Source organism: Ambystoma mexicanum, chromosome 5q, assembly GCF_040938575.1.
Source record: "Ambystoma mexicanum isolate Mex_15411 chromosome 5q, UKY_AmexF1_1, whole genome shotgun sequence".
Classification (NCBI taxonomy): domain Eukaryota; kingdom Metazoa; phylum Chordata; class Amphibia; order Caudata; family Ambystomatidae; genus Ambystoma; species Ambystoma mexicanum.
This window is the reverse complement of record NC_090933.1, coordinates 519,292,263-519,313,598: the sequence shown is the minus strand read 5'-3', so window position 1 is coordinate 519,313,598 and position 21,336 is coordinate 519,292,263.

Below are 21,336 nucleotides of genomic sequence, written 5' to 3'. Positions count from 1 at the left end.
GGATACACTTACGATACACAACCACTAGACCTTCAATATTGTGGCCACCCTTTTTGCGTATGAAACTCTTGAGTATCACGCATTTCTTAATTATTTTTGCTTGTATGAAGTCACCAAAGTATTGTTTGGTGGGGGTGCTACAAATGGGTACACCTAGATATAAATATTTATTAACTACTTCCAATGTCGAACCCTTAAAACACCAATGATAAATATCAGTAATTTAGTCTTGGTGCTGTTTACTCTTAGATGGGTATTTCCAGCATATATGGCAAGGGCATCAAGTGATCGCATAGGCCTATGGGTGTTTCATCTAGCAGTATTGTGTCATCTGCTTAGCCTAACCAAGGCACCAGGATATTATCTATACGTGGGGGAAACTTATGAGTAGATTGTATGGCTCGGCCCATGTCAGAGATGTTTACATTGTACAATAATTGGGCCAGGGCACAACCCTGCTTAATCCCCATGTTTGTTTTTATCTTGTCTGTAATATCTCCACCTTGATTTACACTAGCAGATACAGGCGTATTAGTATGGAGCGATATAAGGAAATAAAGGAGTGTACAATCTATGCCCCAACTTGCTAATTTGGTCCACAGTAAGGTACGGGAGACTGTGTCAAATGCTTTAGTGAAATCCACAAAACATAAGTATAGGTTGGCGAAAGTGCTATCCTGACAATGTGAAGCAATAGCAAGCAATGGGCTAAGATTATGTAATGTGCTGTATGATTTACGAAAACCAGTATGGAGTGGCGAGAGCAAGTTTTTTTCTAAGGCACATTTAGTTAATTTTTTCTGTAGAATTGTAGCAAAGATTTTAGAGCTACTATCTAGCATTGCAAGTAATTTATAGTCTTGAGGGTTAGCACCCTGGCCCTTTTTAAAACCAGGATAAGTATGGATTTACGCCAGCTCGTTGGTATATTGCCCGATTTTAAAATTTGTGCAAAGAATTTTTCAAAAATAAAGGACTAATTTTCAGGATCGGTCTTAAACATCACGTTAGCCATCCAATCTGGCTCAGGAGCACGGGAACTATTTAATAACTATCTCAATATAATTTTTGTCAAATCCCATGCTAAAAATACAGTTAGAGGTATAGGGCACTGAAATTGCTCCAATTTCTGGTTTACCATACAAAACTTCTATAGCATAAATCCATCTCAGCACACTTATGGGGTTGAATTCTAACTTACAACTACCATTAACAAATGATCAGATTTTTGACCAAAATGTTCTATCATCATTGCTTCTTAATAGGTGAAACATAGCCTTCCAATTCCCACCCATCGTTGAGAATGTATGACTACGTCAGTTCTTATATTTAGTAGAGAGGTGGGCCAATATGCTCTTTTTTCTCCAGGCTATATTTTACAGCTTTCTTAATGGCTCGGGTGTAACTGCCTGTTCAAAAATGTGATCACTCTCGCTCAGAAAGCCATTCCAATAGTGTGTATTTGTTATGTTGGATGAAATTACTAATTCAAGTTATATTCCTTTCACGCAAAACAATATGGTGGCCCTGCATGCTAACAGATGCAGAGGAATCCATACATTTCAAATATCTTGGAGTAGGTAGATTGTGGGTCCACCATAGCATAGCATGGTCACTAATAGTATTGAATGTTATGGTAATATCCCCACAAATATCCCAGTTTTGCCTGTCAACAAATATATATTCCAAACAGGACAAACTGGTACCATTAGTCCAACTATCTCTAGAAATGGGATTGTCTGTGTTTAATATTTAAGCAGGCGAGATTGTGGACTTCAAACAAATTCATCCACTCAGAAGCAGTAATGGAGGCAAGATGAATATTTCTTCCACCAAAGTTTTATCGATCAAATCCAGAGAGAGCAACACATTTTGCAAGATACAAGGGGCGTTTAGATCGACTACAATAATCACCCCACCCATAGGGCAAGCCTCCTGCCAGGTCATCAACATTTTCTCAACATTCGTGATAATCCCAGCTGTAGCCATGCCACCCGGGGGGGGGGGGGGGGGTCATAAATATTGATAATAAGAATCCTGTTTGTGGGATCTAAGAACATAGCGGCCATCACAAATGGTGAGCGTGTGTACATGTTGTAAGCTTTTAAGGTGTATTTGACTGGCGCCCCAATTGCCAGGCCTCTGCGAGGTCATCCCCTAATACCACATATGGCCAGAGAGAATAATATATTACAGCCATCAATTGTAAACTCTTCACTTGCCCAGGTATCCTGCAAAAAAAAATATCACTTGCTTTAATGTGGTCTATGCCTAAGGGGTTCACTAGAAATGACTGAAAAACACACGTGTTCCAGCACAGCCATTTTTTTCTTGCATCCTGTCGCCGCAATCAAATATCCTCGTGTGTAATGTAGGAGGATTCTCTATAGTTATGCCTCCTACTATCCCTAAGGTGAGACTGGTTGTAAATTGGTTTATATGAGGGGCGCCCCTCTCTAAATTAAGATTGAAATAAATTACTCAATCTAATATATAGGTGGTCATTGACCTGCAGATATTTTTTTTCCTCACTTCTGTTACAACTGATGAGTTTTACGCCCATCGATTTCAATGATTCAACACAGGTCCATAGTAATGAGGCAACTGTTGGAGTTCTAAATTCAATGAAAACCCAATTCTGAATGCTATCCCACTTTGGTAGGGCCAGGAGGAGGATATCAAAATCTGTAATAACAGCAAGCCGACGGATGGATTTCCATAGCAAGAGTAGATTAATACGATTGAAGAAAGGACTCTCCCTTTTAGGGTACATTTCTTCAAGCTTCACCAACTTTTTTTTGCGTAAAAAATCACCTCTGCTTGTGCAAAGCGGCTGTCAGGTCGTTGATCAAGGCCAGTTAGGCTCAGGCAGGTGTCTGACATTTTCATGGCTTCTACCAGCATTTATGTCCATCCTCGTCGAAGACTTGATTACTGCTTTCGAATAGGATCCAAGTGGCACAGATAGTAGGTGAGGAATGGTTGGCTGGTCCGAGCATATCCATTTATCCATAGGGCCCTGCAAAGTCACATGCCAAATAGTGCCATACCCCTGTTCCTTTGATACTACCCTGTGTCTGGAGGAGGGTGACAACATGGTTATCATGTCATGATTACCAAGCTGACGAATACTGGGTGTATGGGCAAAAAACATCAGTTTTCGTGACTGAGCTTCTTTGGTGCTAATAGCTTGCTTACGTTGTTTCCTCTTTCCTTCAATAGGGGGGCTGAAATCATCTATAATTTGTTGTAAAGGGCCTCCATGGCATTGCATTCCGAGGCTGCTATGATATTCAATATATATAGATATAACAATAGCATTCTGAGTTTTATCACAATCCAATTGGCCCCCTATTTCGTTTGCCACATCAATAGCTTTTGCCATTATCAAATTGTTAGTGTTTGTGTCCTCATTTTCTTGTGCTATGGAGGCAAAGGCACTGTCGTCTGGGATTATGCCCAGCACTTTGCCCAACATGTATTTTAACTCAAGTTGCTCGGCAGCAATGTTCGCAAACAGAGTGAGTAAAGCCTCCATTTTCACACAAATTACATCAGTTGATGGTAGAAATGGTACCCCGCGCCCACCACGGGGGATATGGTCAGTCGTAGTAGACATTGCCTCGTCCCCACTCTCTTCATACACGGACTCCAACCAGGATGCCAGTGCTTCTAGGTTACGTGTTGCTGCGATGTTAAAGTCATCTTCTGGTACAGCACCGGTCGGTGCCAATCCCCGTGAGTTACTTACAATATTCCTACATAGCTTAAGAAGTGAGCCATTGTTATCAATGGAAGCAGAGCAATGGGAATTATTATAACAGGTGTTAATGAGTTCTGTGATCGGGGACTCTACCACAGTCAGTACAATGTCATGGCTGTGAGGCACAGTTGGCTGAATGTGCGGTACCTCAGACACACTAAGAGCCAGTGTCATTTCCCAAAACCCAGTAAACGTAGGCTATGAAGTAGTGGTGCTTAAACAATTGGTGTTATCTAGTTTGCCTCAACCGTACACTTCCCAGGCTTAGTTGTTTCACTACAGATCATATACATGTTCTTGAAGGGCATTTTAAAGCAGGTAGTCATGCACAGGTAGCGGTGTCACCCAGGTAGTGTAGACCAAAGCGATTGGGGCAATTATGCAATGCAGGTTCTAGGGGAATTACAGGGCCAGAAGGCCCGGTCCTAGATAGCAAGCTCGGTCAGACCAACAGCACGGACCTGCACGCCTCTGCACGCCAAAACACCACAACACTCTCCTTACCAAAAGAAACTCCTGCAACCACATCTGTGCCACGCTAGTGCCTTGCTAGTGCCTTGCTAGTGCATTGCTTTTCAGTGGTGGGGTTTTATCAGTCTGTTGCAGTCTAATTTAACACCAGCAAGTCGTGAAACAAATGAAATTGCTGTCAGGCTGCACTGTACTCGCAATACACACGAAGCACAGCCGCTTCTGACAGCAATCAGTTTTGGGGATCGCAATTTTGAGAAGCACAATGCTTCAAGGGTGCGGAGGTGGGTTGAGCTAAACCTAGCCCAGCCGTACTCTGACTAATCTGTAGAAGAAGGCAGATGCCAGCCGCAAAGTCCGCTTCGCTTAACAGTCTAATCACTTTAACAATTTTGAGGGCAGATGGTCCAACAGCCCTCAACTATAAACTATAAGTGACATCACTGCCGTTCCTCAGAAAACAAAGGGGGGCCCTAAACCCTGTGCCTTGAATCAGCAGCTCTTGCACCGTGCTCCTAAACCCCCCTACCTGTCATCCACCTCAATACCTCCTTACGACACCTGATGTTGCTCAGAGCCCTGCAGGTGCTGCCGGTCACGCGCTGAGAGAATGCCTGGATCAGATTGTATTTGCCAAATCACCCCGGGTCACTCATCTGGTGCTAGCTCAAAACCAAAGCAAAGGCTGCAGCACCCGGCACTCACAACACCCTAAACTGGGATGCAGCTCCACGGCAGGTCCAGGTCAAGCACGGTCCAGACGTTAGAAAAAACGCACTAGAGAGGGCATGGGGGATGTGAAAGCAGCATCAAGCCGCAGCGCTCGCAATACAACGCAGCAGCCGATTCCGACACGCAGTCAACCGGATGTATTGCATGCCCAATACCTTTCCTGATAAGGCGGAGCTCCCTTTCTTTATGCATGATTTTGTTGCACCTATGTCAACTATGAACACAAATTATTTGTTGCCCATCTCCATACCGACCAGGGGCTCCTCTTCCGGGTCGGCAGTGACTGATAGGACAGGACATGTCAGGGCTCTCTCTGGGCTGTCCTAATCTGGATATGTGTTCGACCCCGGAAATACTAAGGTGTTACCGCCCAACACCACACTCAGCCCTGTATATGGTGTCACTGTGTCGTGTGGCAAGGATTCTTTGTCCCATACCTGTGGTGCTGGCTATTGTGGCTGTTGCTACACATACACTGGTGTGCTAATGGGTGCTGGGAGTTGCATCTGTTGTGGCACTGGTGCCTGATATTGATACTGGGGCTGTTGTCACTTCTGGGGCACATGCACAGGCCCCACACCATACAGGGCACTTGGAGGCATCATTCCATACTACTGCTGATATGTAACGAGGGATGCTGGCCCACTGGAATATGCATACGCAGATGGTTGCCTGCTCCTACACTCTTGTGCAAAATGGCCCATTCTCCACCATGACCAACATGGTCCTTGTCCACCAAATCTCAGCCTGATGCCTCCAAATATTACTCCTCTACCTCCTTGCTATCCTTTGAATCCCCCTCTCCATCTTTGGCAACCTCCCTGATAACCTCCCTGATAACCTCTCTTGTCTTGATAGCCTTGATACCCTTCTGTCTACTCCAGTACCATTCTCGGTTCTACCTGTGCCATTCTCTGTTCTCCCTGCCATACAGGTGTGCCAGTGATCACTGCTCCTTCTATGCTCAACTTTGCTTCAGCCTTTTGCTAGTTGTCCACCACTTCCTTCACTTTCTCCTGCCTTCTCCTACAATGATGTACTATAATTGCCTGAATCTCTGCCCATCCATTATCCTCAATCCCGACTGCCTTGTCCAATCTTTTTGCACCTCTTTTAGAAGTCCTTTCTTTAACAAATGATAGAATAGTGCTATAGTCTTATCTGATGGTTCCCCTGTCTCAGTCATCCACATGTCCTGAATCTGGAGTATGTATTGTGCCAGGTCTTCATCTTCTTTCATGGTACGTATGTATGTCTGGTGTGTTGGGATATGCTGCTCTTCGGGCAGCCCACACTTTGGCCTGACAATCGTTAAAATGTGCCCCATCAAGATTGTCATTGCCCATTCATACCCCCGGGTAACCTGCTTTTTTCCAAATATCCACTTGGTCTCCTAATAATGCGGCAAGCAAGCTCTTCATATCCCCTACCGCTAGTGTAATGCCTGTGGTCTGTTTTTCAATGGCATATATACACTTGTGTGCTCCTGCTGTGAGCGATGGATGGCAGTGCCTTCATCAATTGTTTCTATCCATGTGTAGCTAGGGCACGTACTGTACCCTTCTGGGACCTTTATATAACAATGGAAACTGTGTTCTCACTGTCTTAGCCAGTACCTTTCTCCCCCTTTGTTTCCCCTTCAATACTGCCATGCGGCCTGACTGTGCTCTCAGTCTTGGACCCCACAAACTCTCTACTCTTGGTGTCACCCATGGCGGCATCTCATCTTTCCACCCGTTCCCCATTCCTCCTCTTCTGCTACTCCTGCATCAGTATCTGATCTGATTGACTTACAATCTAAACTGTCTGCCCATGGTAGTCCCTCTCGATACCTCTGATCGTTGGGGTCATCATCCATCACTTCAACATGTATGTCCCTAATTGACCCTCCTATCAATTCTAAATAAAATATCACCCGCTCCCCATTTATCAGTGCCTATTGGCACTCTTTGCTCTTCTTCCTGTTCTAGCTTTTCTCACGCAAACTCTGTCTCAGTCTTTCGCAACGCTGTTTCTAAGTCTCTCTGTGCCCTATTCTCTGTCTCCATAACTAATGGGTCACACGTGGCATTCGCTGCTGGGGGATGCAGGATGTTTTCATAGGGGGGGTTCTCTCTGTCACAGGATTGCATGCGGCACATACTCTCGATTAGTATACCTTATAGCTGCTTGCATAGGGTAACACCCCTGTAGGGGTGGAGAGGCTGTGGGGGTTGTAGGTGTATCACAAGATGGGGGGTAACAGGAGGTGCAGGGGTGACACAAGGCACTTCTAATACAATTGCTCCCCTTTTAGGGTCCTCAAGAACATCTTCCAAATCTTCAACCATTCTCCAAAGCTTAAGAATTCCCTTCCTATTCTTCAACTTCCTACCCTTATATTTTGCAGCTAAATAAGTGTACATGGGCCCAGAACATCTTTATTATTTGTTCCTTCTTTGTGTCAAGGCTTGTACATCCGTCCTCTCGTATCAGCGTCCAACTCCCTATGGTACTTCATCATTTTCTCCTGATACAGCAACAGCGCTGTACACATGTATTCGAGGGTAAGGGAACTCATAGTTACGTCTAATCCTGCACTCGTAATAATCACACAACTCAACAACCACCACTCCACACTATAACAATTCAAAAAACACCATGAACCACAAATCAATAAAACACAATTATATACACAATGGTTTAGACTGTTCCTCAGTCTTCTCTTCGAGGAGAGGGAATTTATCTCCTTAAGTCCCATTATGCAGGGCGAAGGGATCCCAGGCCCGCCATACACAACAGAATCACACTTATTTACACAATGGTTTAGACCCTTCCCCTATAGAAATCACGGGATGTCTTTTGTTAGCATTTGAAAACTAACAAGCTCCTCCCAGTGTGTTTCGAGCCGGTATAGACATAAAGATTTGATTAATTATTTGTAAGAAAACCCCTGACCTCGGTACAGAAAGGGGTGGGGGGTACTGAATCCAAAAGAATTAATCCACAAAACCCTGTTTCCAAGTGAGTGTACAGGGTGCAAAACAAAATTCCCCATTGATCAGAAGTGTGAATCCTTATATTTCCTTTGCATGTGTGGTGGGAAAAACGAAATTGTCCTTTTGTTCCCATTGTGCTCTGACCCAAACCACAAAGCCCTGCCTGTTCTTTTTAGGTGTCGCAAAACAAATGTCCCCATTGTTTTTCTTTCCCTCATATTGCATCTGTAGTCATAAGTGTAAAACGATTTTTCCCCTTGAATCTCCAAAGAGTGCATTTTTCTATGAGAACCCAAAACGATTTTACCATTGTGTTCGCACTCTCTGCCACTTGCCTTCGTTCAGAGGGGTCAAGTCTAATTGATGTTTGCAGGGTGAGGGTTGCTGGCAGGAAAAGTATTATACCCAAATCAACAATCACTGTGTTCCTTGAATTGTTCTTTTTCTGTATTAGTGAATGATTTGAAACGAAAAGCTGCGGGAAATTGTGACTGCATATCTTAGTATTATCTCTGTGTGGATGCCATTACGGAAGTCATTTTTGTTCTTGTGTTGCCACAACATTGGTGGTTGATGTTAGTCTGTTTGTAAAATTTGGTTTAAATAAATTAATAAATCTATATTCTTACTAAAGACCGGCCTGGTTCCTAGTCCACTGTGGAACCAGGCATTTGTTGGGATTGGGTGTGAGACGGGTTGGAGGCCTTACCAAATTGAACCTTACCAAAATAATAGTGCTTTGTTGTGCGCCACCTTGATTTGGGGGAAAGGAACTGTGTGACCATGTAATAAACAGTGACAAAACTGGGGTCTCGTGCTGAGATTGGCAAAGAGTTTTCACTCGTGACAGTGCAGTATCAGCATGCTAGTCATTTGGGTGTAATTGCATTGCAGTGGATGGAAAGTTATGTTGCATTGTGAAGGCGCCATTCTGATCTGTACCCTGGATTTCAGGGCGGTGTATAGATAGAACAGTGTTGATTGGAGCTGTCATTGTGAGTAGAAACTAAGCAGGAACAGGGTTGAGATTTTTACCCTTGCATAGAGAGCATATTAGGTGAAGAACACATTTCAGAATGAGCACCATAGAAATCAATATGGCCAGAAGCACCTTCTATCCAAAATGTTTATTAAAGGTGAATAGATAGAACAGGAGCATGAAATGTGGCAAGCTAGAATGATGCAGGAGGGTACCTCGGCAAATGCTGATATGTAGCAGGACAATGGGCTGTTACATCAGGACCTGTCAGAGTTTTATATGACACAGACCAGCAGAGATAAGCAAATTAAAATGGCTCAGCTCACAGCATATATGTACTTCCATATGATGATCATGGAAGAAAGATACCAGGATAGTGTAGCTTCTGTACAAAACCAGTCTGAGCTTTTGGATCAAGCACAAGGAGAGTTGAAACAATTAGAGGAAAAAGTGCAACAGAGCCAAAATTCAGAGTTACAATTAGAAAACATTATTCGGCAGCTAAAATATGAGTTAGTGACACAACAGCAAGCGAATTTAGAGTGAAAGACTCAATTTTCTGCACTGAAAGGGGAGCATCAAGAAGGTGTTGAAAACCTGGGTGTGAGTCAACAAAAATTAAGTGAGCAGGTTGTGTGAGCGCCTGGGGACCAATTCCATTGGTGGCGGTTTACGGTACAAATACCTTTAACATTAACAATAGAGCCTGTCTAGAGGACATTTTTGCATTTCAAACTCAGATTAAACAACTGAAGCTGAAAATAGCCAGCTAGTCATTAGGGATGTCAATTCTCAGGGCGAATTCGATCAGATGCGCCAAGATCTGAACACTCTGAAACAACAGAGAGAGTTGTTCAGGAAAGAGAATAGGAAATTGAGTAAAGATAATAGTGCCCTTTCAGGAAGTGTATCAGTTAAGGACGGACATGGAGAAAGGTGAGTTAAGTTCTCAGGAACTGACTGACATGAGGCTAGAAAATGAAAAGTTAAAATAACATGTGAGGCAAGCAGAGTTTGATATAGAGCAGGCAACACAGGCCAGAATTGCAAACGGGGAGGAGATTAGTCTCCTGAACAAGAAGAGTTCTGAATATGCCCAGACCATACAAGCCTCACAGAAGGAAAATTAGTCCCTTTGTGAGGAGAACAAGGGACACAGAGACTGAGTATTGGAACAAAATAAAGTGCTAGAAGCTACTCAAGCACTGGTAACAGAGTTGAAAACTCAGGCCTCTCTCTCTCATATATATATATATATATATATATATATATATATATATATATATATATATATATATATACATATATATATATATATATATATATATATATATATATATATATATATATATATATATATATATATAAAAATGGGCTGAGAAAGACAAATCTGAGAGGTTGGAAAAGGAAATAGCCAAATACAAACAAGCTTTGAGACACCCTGACCAGTCAGAGTATAGAAAAGCACCCTGCGATCACGGTGTGATGACCTCTTTACCAGGGACCTCAAGCCAACTCCCCACCTCATATGCAGAGGGTGCCGCTAACTTCATACCTGCCAGTTTTCAAGAACAGGGAAACAGGAGCCAGCTGGATTCAACCAGGCCTAGTCCAACTGAGCCGGAAGGCCAGTCATATCAGATATTGACGAGTATTCATCTCTACCCAGATTTAAAAAGACCCTAGCATATACTTCTGACCAGAAGGGCTCCTATGATGAAAAGATATGGGAGTTAGACTGGCAGAAACTAAAGTTACAAAGGGACCACCCGGTACGCTTTGCAGACAGGAAAGAACTAGAGCCCAGGCCTCAAAAGAGTATTTTAAAAACGTTCAGTATTCCCCTGTGCCTAAAGGAGAGTAGAAGGGAAGTGACCCTGAGAGCCCACAGCACCAGAGGGGAGAAGAGACCAAACCCTGTCATTCTGGGAGGGATTCCCAGTCTCATAGGGGTAGGGAGCACCTAGAGGACAGGGAGTAAACCACCAACAGTAGCAGCTCCGAGTCAGAGGGTGAGTGGACTCAAGTGCATCAGAAAAGAAAGTCTGCCAAACAGAAGAGAAGTCTTGTGAAAAACCCAATTCGGCAGATAAAAGCCATAAAGAGCTTTATGACTCCCTACCATAAGAAAGCCAAATACTCAATATGGGAGCATCTAGAACGTTACGACCAAATGACGACTTCATTTGGTATCAAGAATGATAAAAGTTCCATGGAGTTCGTCAAATGGACATTCTCCCGGAATACTCCAGCTTCTTTGCAGGGCCGGAAGACCAGGATCACCAAAGATGGTCCAACTATAAGGCAGCTATCTTAAAGCATTTCTCCATTCACCAGAACTCTCAGGAGGCCCACAAGGTAGTCTACAACCTGCAGTGTGGGGAAGACCAAGCACCTAGACAGTTTGTGCAGGAGCTGAAGCAGCATTTGCACAGACCTCTAGACGGGTGAACACCAATAGCCGGGAGTTCATTAACACTTATTTCCATGCGCTCCAGAAATACATTATGACCCAACTGGTAAGGGACTTCCACGAGGAAGGGTTGGGTGATAGAACAGGACACCCGGATTTATGAAGTACAAAAGCCCTCTGAAAAGAAAAATAACCCTAATATCCCCAAATCCTCAAACACACCTGCTGCTGCAAAGATGCAGAGGTGAACAATACCCCCATATTGGACTTGGAAATGGGGGGGCCTAATAATACTTCTCTCACTAATATTAATAAGCAGAATGAAAGGCAGAGGAGACCCTCTGATCCAACCCAATCGGGTGGTAGCCCGGCAGGGTATCCGACCAACGCTTCCTCTGACCCTGCCACCTATATCAGCCCTAGATACAAGGGTAACAGACCCATCTTGGGGTATGTATGGACACCCCCGGCACAAGGGGGGAGCCCAATCAGGTAAGTACTGCCACAGCGAACCTTCCTCAAGACTTCCCTCAGAACTTCCCTCAGTAGGGAAGAAATGCTCCACCCCCAAACTGAGTTTCTTTACCAGATTCCATGTCAACCCCAATTTCCAAAACAATCCTCCTCTCTAGCCCCGCATTTATGACAATGAATTCCCAAATCAGGGAGAAGGAAGACCTAGTATGGAGGGTTATCAGGGAAACTCAATACCCAAGCTACTCTGGGAGAAGGGACAGCTACCCTTTCCAGGAGCAGCAAATGTATGAATCCAGACCCCCCTACCAACCAGAAAGAATGTTGCAATTGGAGCGACAGGTCCAACACGTAATACAAGACCTGGGTCGCATGTTGAGGGCTCAGCAGAGCCCTCAACTGGAAATTGCTGCCCAGAACAGCTCGACACCCGGGTCTGGTACCCCGGAGCAATGACGGAAAGAAACCTCCGACAATCAGCAGGTTCCAGAGGAGGGGGCCCGTGAGGAAGGGAGATGTAAAGCCGTAGTAGAAGCTTCCTTTCTCACCAGAACAAAACCCCTGGAAACCTCTGAACCTGAAAACAAATCATCTACCCCCGGAAAGCTGGAACACAAGGAACAGAGGGTAAGTAGAAGAAATTGAGAGCAAAAGAGAACCCACTTTGTTTAGGAAGTCTGCATCATCCCGTTTGAAGGGGAAGAATCCCTGGAGGATTCAGGGAAGAAAATCTTCTCTTTCAGGAATGGAGGAATCCCTCCCAAGGAAAAATGGGTCCCAAAAGACGCTAGCTTAGACTGGGTAAGTATGGAGACTGACCCATAGCAACAAATCCTTAAACCCCAACAATGTCACCCAGATAATCCTGAAAGCAGTGGGGTATGCTCCCCCCAAACCGGTTCGGGTAACTGTCTCCAGGAAAAGGGGCACACCAAAGAATCAGGGGAAAAAGGGGACTTCCCAATCCCACAGATATCTGGTTGCAAAATCTTTTTCACAGATTCCCGGACTCCGACACAGAAAAACTGTCCCAGATCACACAGTGTCGGAGTTCACTGTAAATAAATTAACCGCCAATGCACATTTTCTTTGTCCCCTTGAAGAGAGAGAAGGAAGATTTTATGCCTCTGTGAAGGTACAGGGTAAATGTGCATCATCAGCGCTGGTGGATACTGGATCCCAAGCCACCCTCCTGTCCAAAAAGGTCTTTGACCAACTCAATTCAGGAAGGGGGGAGAACCACCAACTTCACCTCACACCTCTTCCTGGACAAGTCCAAAACTTCAATGGGAATGATATTTCTGTCAAAGGGACTGCAGATCTGGAGATCATAATTGGGCGTCATAGGGTGAAACACAAGGTGATAGTCATCACTCCAGAGGGCACACCATGTCTACTGGGGAATGACCTCCTTTGGAGGCTATCATCCCTGATTGACTGTGTGAACAAGGTCCTCTGGACTCAGACTAACCGGCCAATCAAATAAAAACAAAGCGCAAATTATGTGAGTTTAAATGGCACATGCCGCAGGATTGAACGAAGGTCCGACAAAATAGAATTCCACTTTAAGAACAATGAAGTCCCAGACATCACTGTCATCTATGTAGGAGAACAAACTGGTGATGGGAACCCTTCCCCCTTTTTGAAAATTAACCTCCCTCCCAGTTTTAAGTGGCATTCCACACTGGAAGGAAATACTCTGAAATGTTATAACAATCCACAGTCAGAGGAAAACCCAAATCCCATGATAAATGATGATGAAAAACCAGCTCAATGTTCGACTGACATCCCCAGAAAGGGTGAACAGCTGTTTTTCCCTATTCAGGTAAATGAGGGGGGAGCCTGTTCTCGCCAGAGTATGCCTGAATAACTGAAGAAGCTTAATCAGCGAAGCATTATTTAGGAAACTCCCAAAAGATCAGACCATTCCCACGTTTAAGTTGATTGATAAGTGGGAAATGGGCCTGGAAACTCCAAATTCCAAACATCTCCTGCCTAGCAGGCGCATGCTAAACATTTCCATTGGCGACAAAAGCCTAGAACATAATCATTTGGTTGTGAGAGATGCTCCCTCCACCTTTTACTTTGGCAGTGACATTCTCAATAGATTCGCAATTAATTTGGACCTAATTAATTACAAAGACTGGTCCCGACTGGGAGGTAGCCCAATGGGCTTTGACAACACTGGGAAAGCATTTCGGACAGCTCAATTGTTGCGGTATGCGGTTGAAGTTCAAGTGGGAGAAGAGGTCACAATCCAAGGACATGTGCAACAATTTACAATTCCCCTAAAAATTAAGCAAGGACAGAACCTCAAAAACAAGGATGAATATATAAATTTGAATTATCAACTCCAACAGCAAGCTTTGTATTTACATCCGACACCCCTAGTTGACCTAGAACATGACACCATTTGAAAATTGGTGTATTTCAACAACCCTAGAACAACCCTAGAAGTATCACTTTGGGCGCAGACACCTTTATTGGAATGGCGGTTGATGCTCAAAATTATTCTATTGATTTAGGTAATGAGATCATTGGACCAATTCCAAATGACTGTTACAATTTTGACGATGATATCCCTCCGGAAAAGATTTTCACCTGGCAAGGGGGGGATATCTTGGTGTACTGTGTACTCATCCTGCCTTTACGGTGTGGAAGAGGTGACCTGTGACATCTGGAAGGATGAGGTGGTATTTTGAGTGAACAGTGATTACCTCCCATTCTTGAAACCTCATGTCCAGACAAACACGATAACAAGAGATCTCTCCACCCAACTGGAGGATACTGCTGAAATTGCCAAACCCGTGGTCTTTCCAGGCTTTTAGAAGATGGTCAAAGAACAAATCAATCTCGCTGATGCCTGTGAGAACGAGGAGCACAAGCAGAACCTGAAACAGGTGTTTTGGGATTTTCAGGATATCTTTGCCATGGATTTGTACAACTGTGGATGCACAGAGATACATTCAACCTCCATACCTTCGGACCCTGAGATGGCTCCAGTGTTTGTGAAGCAATAGTGGTTGCCTCTTGTGTCTATGGGGTCACTCACAGAGATTATTAAAAACGTAGAATCCTGTGGGATAATTTGTCCAGTCCACAGTACCTTTAACAACCCGGTACTGAGGATACTCAAACCCAATGGAGACTTTGCGCAGACCTTAGGGAGTTAAATAAACGGGTCCACATGTCAAGATGGCGCCTTTCCTACATCGATCAGGGACTGGCCCAGATCCAAGGGTTGAAGGTGTATACCGCCAGTGACTTGACCAACGGTTACTAGACAGTACCCGTCAGTAGGGAAGACTAGTACAAGCTTGTCTTTATCTTTGGGGGGCAGCAATACACGTGGGCCCAAACCCCCTTTGGATACATAAACTCTGGCAACAAATGTAATATCTTCCTACATAAGGCCATGCCCGACTTGGGCAAAATGTGAAAACTAGCCTATGTAGATGATGTCTTAATCAAGAGCTCAACTGTGGAGGAACACATAGCTGAAATAGGGTATGTTCTGACTCAGTTGCAGAAAGCCAGAGCAAAACTGTCCTTTCAGAAGGCACAGTGGTGTAAGACCCGTGTGAACTTCTTAGGGCATGAAATCAACCCTGAGGGTCTCAGCTCCCAGCCAAAAAAGGTGGAAGCATTATTGAAATTGAAAGGCCCTACTACTCTGCGAGAAATACAAAGCCTTCTTGGACTCACTAATTATAGTAGAAAGTTCATATAAGACTACGCAGAGGTCACACAACCATTTGTCCATTTATTAAAGGCTGGGGTCAAGTGGGAGTGGGGTCCAGAACAATCAGAGGCAGTAAAACAACTAAAGCAAAGCCTTTCCCAAGCATCTTGTTTGGCTTACCCCATAAAGAACAAGGAATTATTCTTGGAGATGGGGTTCTAGATACTTGCTTAACGGCAGTATTACACCAAAAGCACAACAAGGTGAACAAAGTAATCTTGCACGCGAGCAGGACTTTGTCCTCTGTGGAGGAAAAATTCAACTATTGTGAAAAGGCACTCCTGGCAATGATGTGGGCGTAGAAGAATTACCGGCCATTCATCCAGAGGGAGCACATAATTGTCGAGACTCCTCACCAGCCCTTGAAATATCTCCAAAGTGACTGAATCCGAACAGGGAACATGAGTAATTCCAGAATTACATCCTGGATTCTGTACATGCAAGGCTTTCCTGTGGAGGTCAGATATGGCCAAAACAAGAAGAGTCCCCTAGCGCAAGGTTTGGCTGACTTACATGACTGTGCTCAAGAAAACTGTCTCAAGGACGAAAGTCTAAAGACCAAAGACAATATGGAGGCGTACCTTACTTCCCCACACAAAACCTATGAGGATGACACGGGCCAGGGGATACCCACAGTTTATGTGGATGGGTGCTCCTACCATGTTGATAATCACAGGGAAAAAGAACCAGTGGCTGGCATTGGGAATGTTTGGGTGAATGGTGCCTCAAAGTTCTCAGCTGGGTACAAAATAGGTCCCCGAAGTAGTTAGGTGGCAGAGTTGATGGCGGTACATCAAGCCATCCTCACTGCCGCTTAACACCAACTCAAAGAACTGGTCATAATCACTGATTCAGATTAGTTCAGGAATGGGTTCGTGGAGCACCTGATTACTTGGAAAAATCGAGGCATGCTGTGTACGAATAACAAAACGCACAAGCACGGGAAATTAATCCAAGCAATTGATGAGCTGGTCACCTCTAATGAGATGACCATCTATTGGAAAAATATCAGGGGTCACTCCAAAATAGAGGGACCTGATAAAACTGGAAACGACTTGGCTTACCAGCTGGCCAAAACCGTAGCCATTCACGGGGATCTCCTAGAAACCGAATCCCTGTTGGGGAAATCCAGGTCGCTGCTGTCACCAGATCCCCAACACATGCCCAAAATGTACTCTCAACTGCCCAGTAGAGTAAAGAAACCCCAGATGCAGACTTGATTACTGCACAAACAGAGGACCCGATTATTGGGAAATTTTGTCAGCATACCCTGTGAATTTTCCTATGACAAAATCCGATTATATCGGAAAGGAGGATCTCCGGTGTTGATGAGGTTTTCCAAAATGTTCCGAATTCAAGATGGTTTATTGGTACGGACACCCATATCTAGATGCAACCAATGGGTGGTACCTATCTCATTCCAAAGCCTGATGTTAGGTTATGCACATGACGCGGCCACTGCTGGTCATAGGGGGTTTCATACAACTTTAGAATTCTTGCGAGAGGTCACATACTGGCCACACATGGGTTAGGACCTCGACCTATACTTAAAGGGGTGTCTTTTGTGTGCTCAATTTCAGCCAAGTTCTCTCACACACAGAGCTCCCATACAGAAAAGGGGAATGACACTGCCTTGGTCAGATTTGCAAGTTGATTTCATCGGCCAGTGATTCGCTCTTCTAGAGGAAACAAGTACATGTTGACCGTGACATGCTTGTTTACCAAGTAGGTGGAATATCTTCTGGCCCCAAATTACAAGGCAGAGACAGCTACCACCCTAATGATCAATCACATCTTCTCACATTTCGGCCTTCCCCAAAGGATTGAGTTAGACCGAGGAAGTCGTCTTACCAGTGAGGTGATAAAGATGTTGGAGATACTAGGGGTAAAGAGAAAACTCTACATTGCCTACCCCCCAGTCTCGAGCGGGGGAGTTAAGAGGTACAATAAAACAATTGTGGGCATCTTGAAGAAGTTTTTTGCAGATTCTGGACCTAGTTGGGTCATCCAATTACTGCTTGTCCTGATGGCCATTAGGTCTAAACCATCTTCTGCAACCAAAATGTCTCCATTTGAGCTCATGACTGGACAGAAAATGGTGCTACATCAGCATCTACTCTTTAGAACTCAAGAGCAGACCCTGATCAACGCGTCCACGACCCATGAGTATATTGAAAATGTATGTAAACACCTTCAGCACGCTTATCCTTACGCTCAGCGCAATTTGGAAAAGTTAGCAGAGGGGATGAAAACCCACTATGACTTAAAGACTACTAAGAAAGAGTATGAAGTAGGAGACAGGGTCTACCTGTACAATATCCAAAGGAACAAAACCCAAACCAAAGGGCGTAAATTCTTCCCCTCTTGGCACGGTGCTTTTGAAATTGTCGATAAAATCTCACATGTCACCTATAAGATCTGCATCCACAAAGGAGAACAGACGGAAGAGAAATGGGTTAATGTCAATCAGTTGAAAAGCTGTCATCTCAAACAGACTTTGCGACTGATTGAAGAACCCAGTGAGGGTAGAGCCCAGGAACCATCTTAAGACTAAAAGTAAAGAATGGAAACCCGATGGAGAAGAATCACACCTTTACAGGGAGTGAAACAACGTATATTTATCAGCAATGTATCAAAAGTGATTATCATGTTCTGAATTCTATTTGTCAAGTGAAAAGTACTGTGTAACTTGTTGTTTTGTTGTCAATTCATATGTCAATCATACCAGGGAAATGAGTACTGTATAAAATACCCTCTCTTTTATTCTCGGCAGATTAAATAACTCCTTGCCTTTACAGGCCAGAGGTGGAGCTACCGGAAAGGGAGGGGTTCAGGACCGAACCCAAAATCCAAAAAGAGTGGAGTACAGACCAGAGCACCACTCCCTCAGGACGGGGAAAAGAGCAACATGCTCTGCCAAGGACATTTCTGGAATGAACCAAGGCCACAAGGAAACAGAAACCCCACTCTCTCCTTGCTCTTCTCTCTGTATCACTGTAATCAAAGAACCAGGAGGGGAGACGTGTGGTGTAAAATATAGCCCCTGAATGCCAGAAATAAAGAGGCCAGAGTGATTTGAAGGAAACTGGCTAAGGTGGAGTCCCATTCAAGTTTAAAGCCAGCACAGAAATGGTGATGTCAGACATGAGGCCTATTGAACTACAGACAGGCCTAAATCTCAAATGAAGGAGACATGCTGGGAAGTTCAAAAGTGCGAAAATATGCACAATGCATTTCAGCAAGGAAAGAGAAAGACCTGTGGTTGAAACTGCTGTTTTATTAAATCCATGGAAAGCTGCACTTTTTACATAAAGAGACAGATAGCAGCATGTACATTATCTTCAATGCAATACCAGATTGTGATCCAGAAATCTCAAGTGAAACCAAGCTTATTGCAATTATAAGAAATAAAAGAACTTCCCTTTTTCTCATCCAAATCACAGTATGCAAAGAGAAGTGCTCACTTGGTTTTAAGGTGAACATGGTTCCCTCATATAACTGCCCTGTGTATGGACACTCCAGACGTGATACTCATGTCTTTTGCAACTGTGAGATTATAGAAATACATTGTACAATGCCTTATAAAATGCTTCATGTAAAATGCATTGTGTGTGAGTTTAAAAGCCATTTCTTAGAGAATTGTACATGCAGCTGGGCATTTCTACTGAAATGACACTTTAACCTCAAAAGACCTTTCCTCTGCTTGTCCCGGAGTGGTAGGTCTCGTTGTCAACAATCAAGCAGGTCCAATGCTAAAAAATAGAAAGAAATACACTGTCACTGATGGAAACCATGGTGGAAATAGATAAAGCCCTGCCTGTTTCTCAGTAGAAGTGACCTTGAGGTCCCAGCTCCCATAAAATGTGCATTAAAGCTATAGCCAGGACCATTGGGAGGCCAAGGAGGGATGGGCCAAGATAAACATGAGCCAGTAACTTGCTGGTCACACGTTTAAGGATAAATGAAACTTAGAGGAACAAAGTGGGGGCTAAAGTGAGCGAGGCCTGTGAGGCTGGGGTTTGATTAATAGAAAAATACATTTTGTTGAATAAAAAGGGCAGCACATATGCCACAACGCTCATTCCAGACTTTTATTAAAGGTGACAATAATCCCTTTTGAACCATGCCAAACCGATGTTTGTTTGATAAACATAACAGAAGTTAAGGAAAATTTGATTTGGGCCTTCCCATGATTACGAGAGATTTGAAAGTTGGTGTGAGGTTGAAGGATAAAATTAACATGGGAACTATGAAGCTCCATATTTTTCACTGATGCGGCTCCTGTGTAAACAAAGAAAAACTATATCTCTGCACAGGAAGGACGTGCCGACTTCAGATTAGCATCATCTGATTTGCCTAAAAATGTAGTTCTTAAAAATATATCGATACATGTAAAGATTTGAAAAATTAGGGTACTTGCCAGATTGATCGATTTTCAGAGTTTAAACATGCCAAACCCACATGTCAGTTTGGGATGACACAGCTTTCTCCCCCCTCAGCTTTCCTAACTCACACCCTCAACTTCTTGTCCTATTAGCACACAGGTGGGAGGAGGGTGGAGAGTACCAACCAATCCCTTCCGCAGGGATCATGACAAGCTTGTCATGTAATTTGCCCTATAAGTAGACCAGTTTGCATCAGAACTGGGCTTTTTCACTTTATTCCGGGAGGTAACCTGCTGCTGAACTCTTGCGAGAAACACCCAAGCAGAGAGGCCCCAAATCTTGCATTTAGAGACAGGGACCAGGAGACATAGAAGCTGACTGGGATCCCTTGGAGGAGCCATAGGGGACTATCCTTGAAGGAAACCCTTGCTGTCCCAGAGGTGCCCTGCTGTTCCCTTATGCCCACTACAGGCCCTCTCCTGTAAGTAAAACTATCTCAAAGCAATAGACTGTGTAGGCCCTGCATTTTCAAGCATTGTTTTAGTTATTTCCCCATAGCAAAATACCCTCTCTGTGTAGATCCTTTGCATATTTAATTAAAGTAAATCAATGAATTCCCCTACCGAAATCACGGGATGTGTTTTGTTAGTATTTGAAACTAACAAGCTCCATCCCAGTGTGTTTCGAGTCGGTATAGACATAAAGATTTGATTGATTATTTGTAAGAAAACCGTTGACCTTGTTACAGAAAGGGGGGTCCTGAATCCAAAAGAATGAATCCCCAACACCCTGTTCCCAAGTGAGTGTGCAGGATGCAAAACGAAATTCCCCATTGATCCCCTGCATTGTAGATCAGAAGTGTGAAGCCTTGTATTTAATTTGCATGTGTGGTGGGAAAAACAAAATTGCCCGTTTGTTCATATTGTTCTGTGAACCAAACCACAAAGCCTTGCCTGTTATTTTTAGGTGTGGTAAAACAAATTTTCCCATTGTTTTTCTTTCCCTCATCTTGTATCTGTACTCATAAATGTAAAACAATTTTTCCCCTTGAATCTCTGTTCCAAAGAGTGCATTTTTCTATCAGAACCCAAAACGATTTTCCCATTGTGTTCCCACTCTCTGCCACTTGCCTTCAGTTCAGGGGGGTCAAGTCTAATTGATATTTGGAGGGTGGGGGTTGCTGGGAGAAAAAGTATTATAACCAATTAGCAACTAACGCTGCAACAATAGAAGTAAATCCACATTCTGGTGCTGACACCCACTTGGACGGCGGAGCCTCGTAACTGCACCGAGTTCACTCTTATGGAGTTAAGATCCCCTAAAACGCTCCTAGTAATTTGCAGGATCGGTTTGCTTATGTCACCCCGGTGGCCTCTAGCACAGGTGTACCGAAATTGAG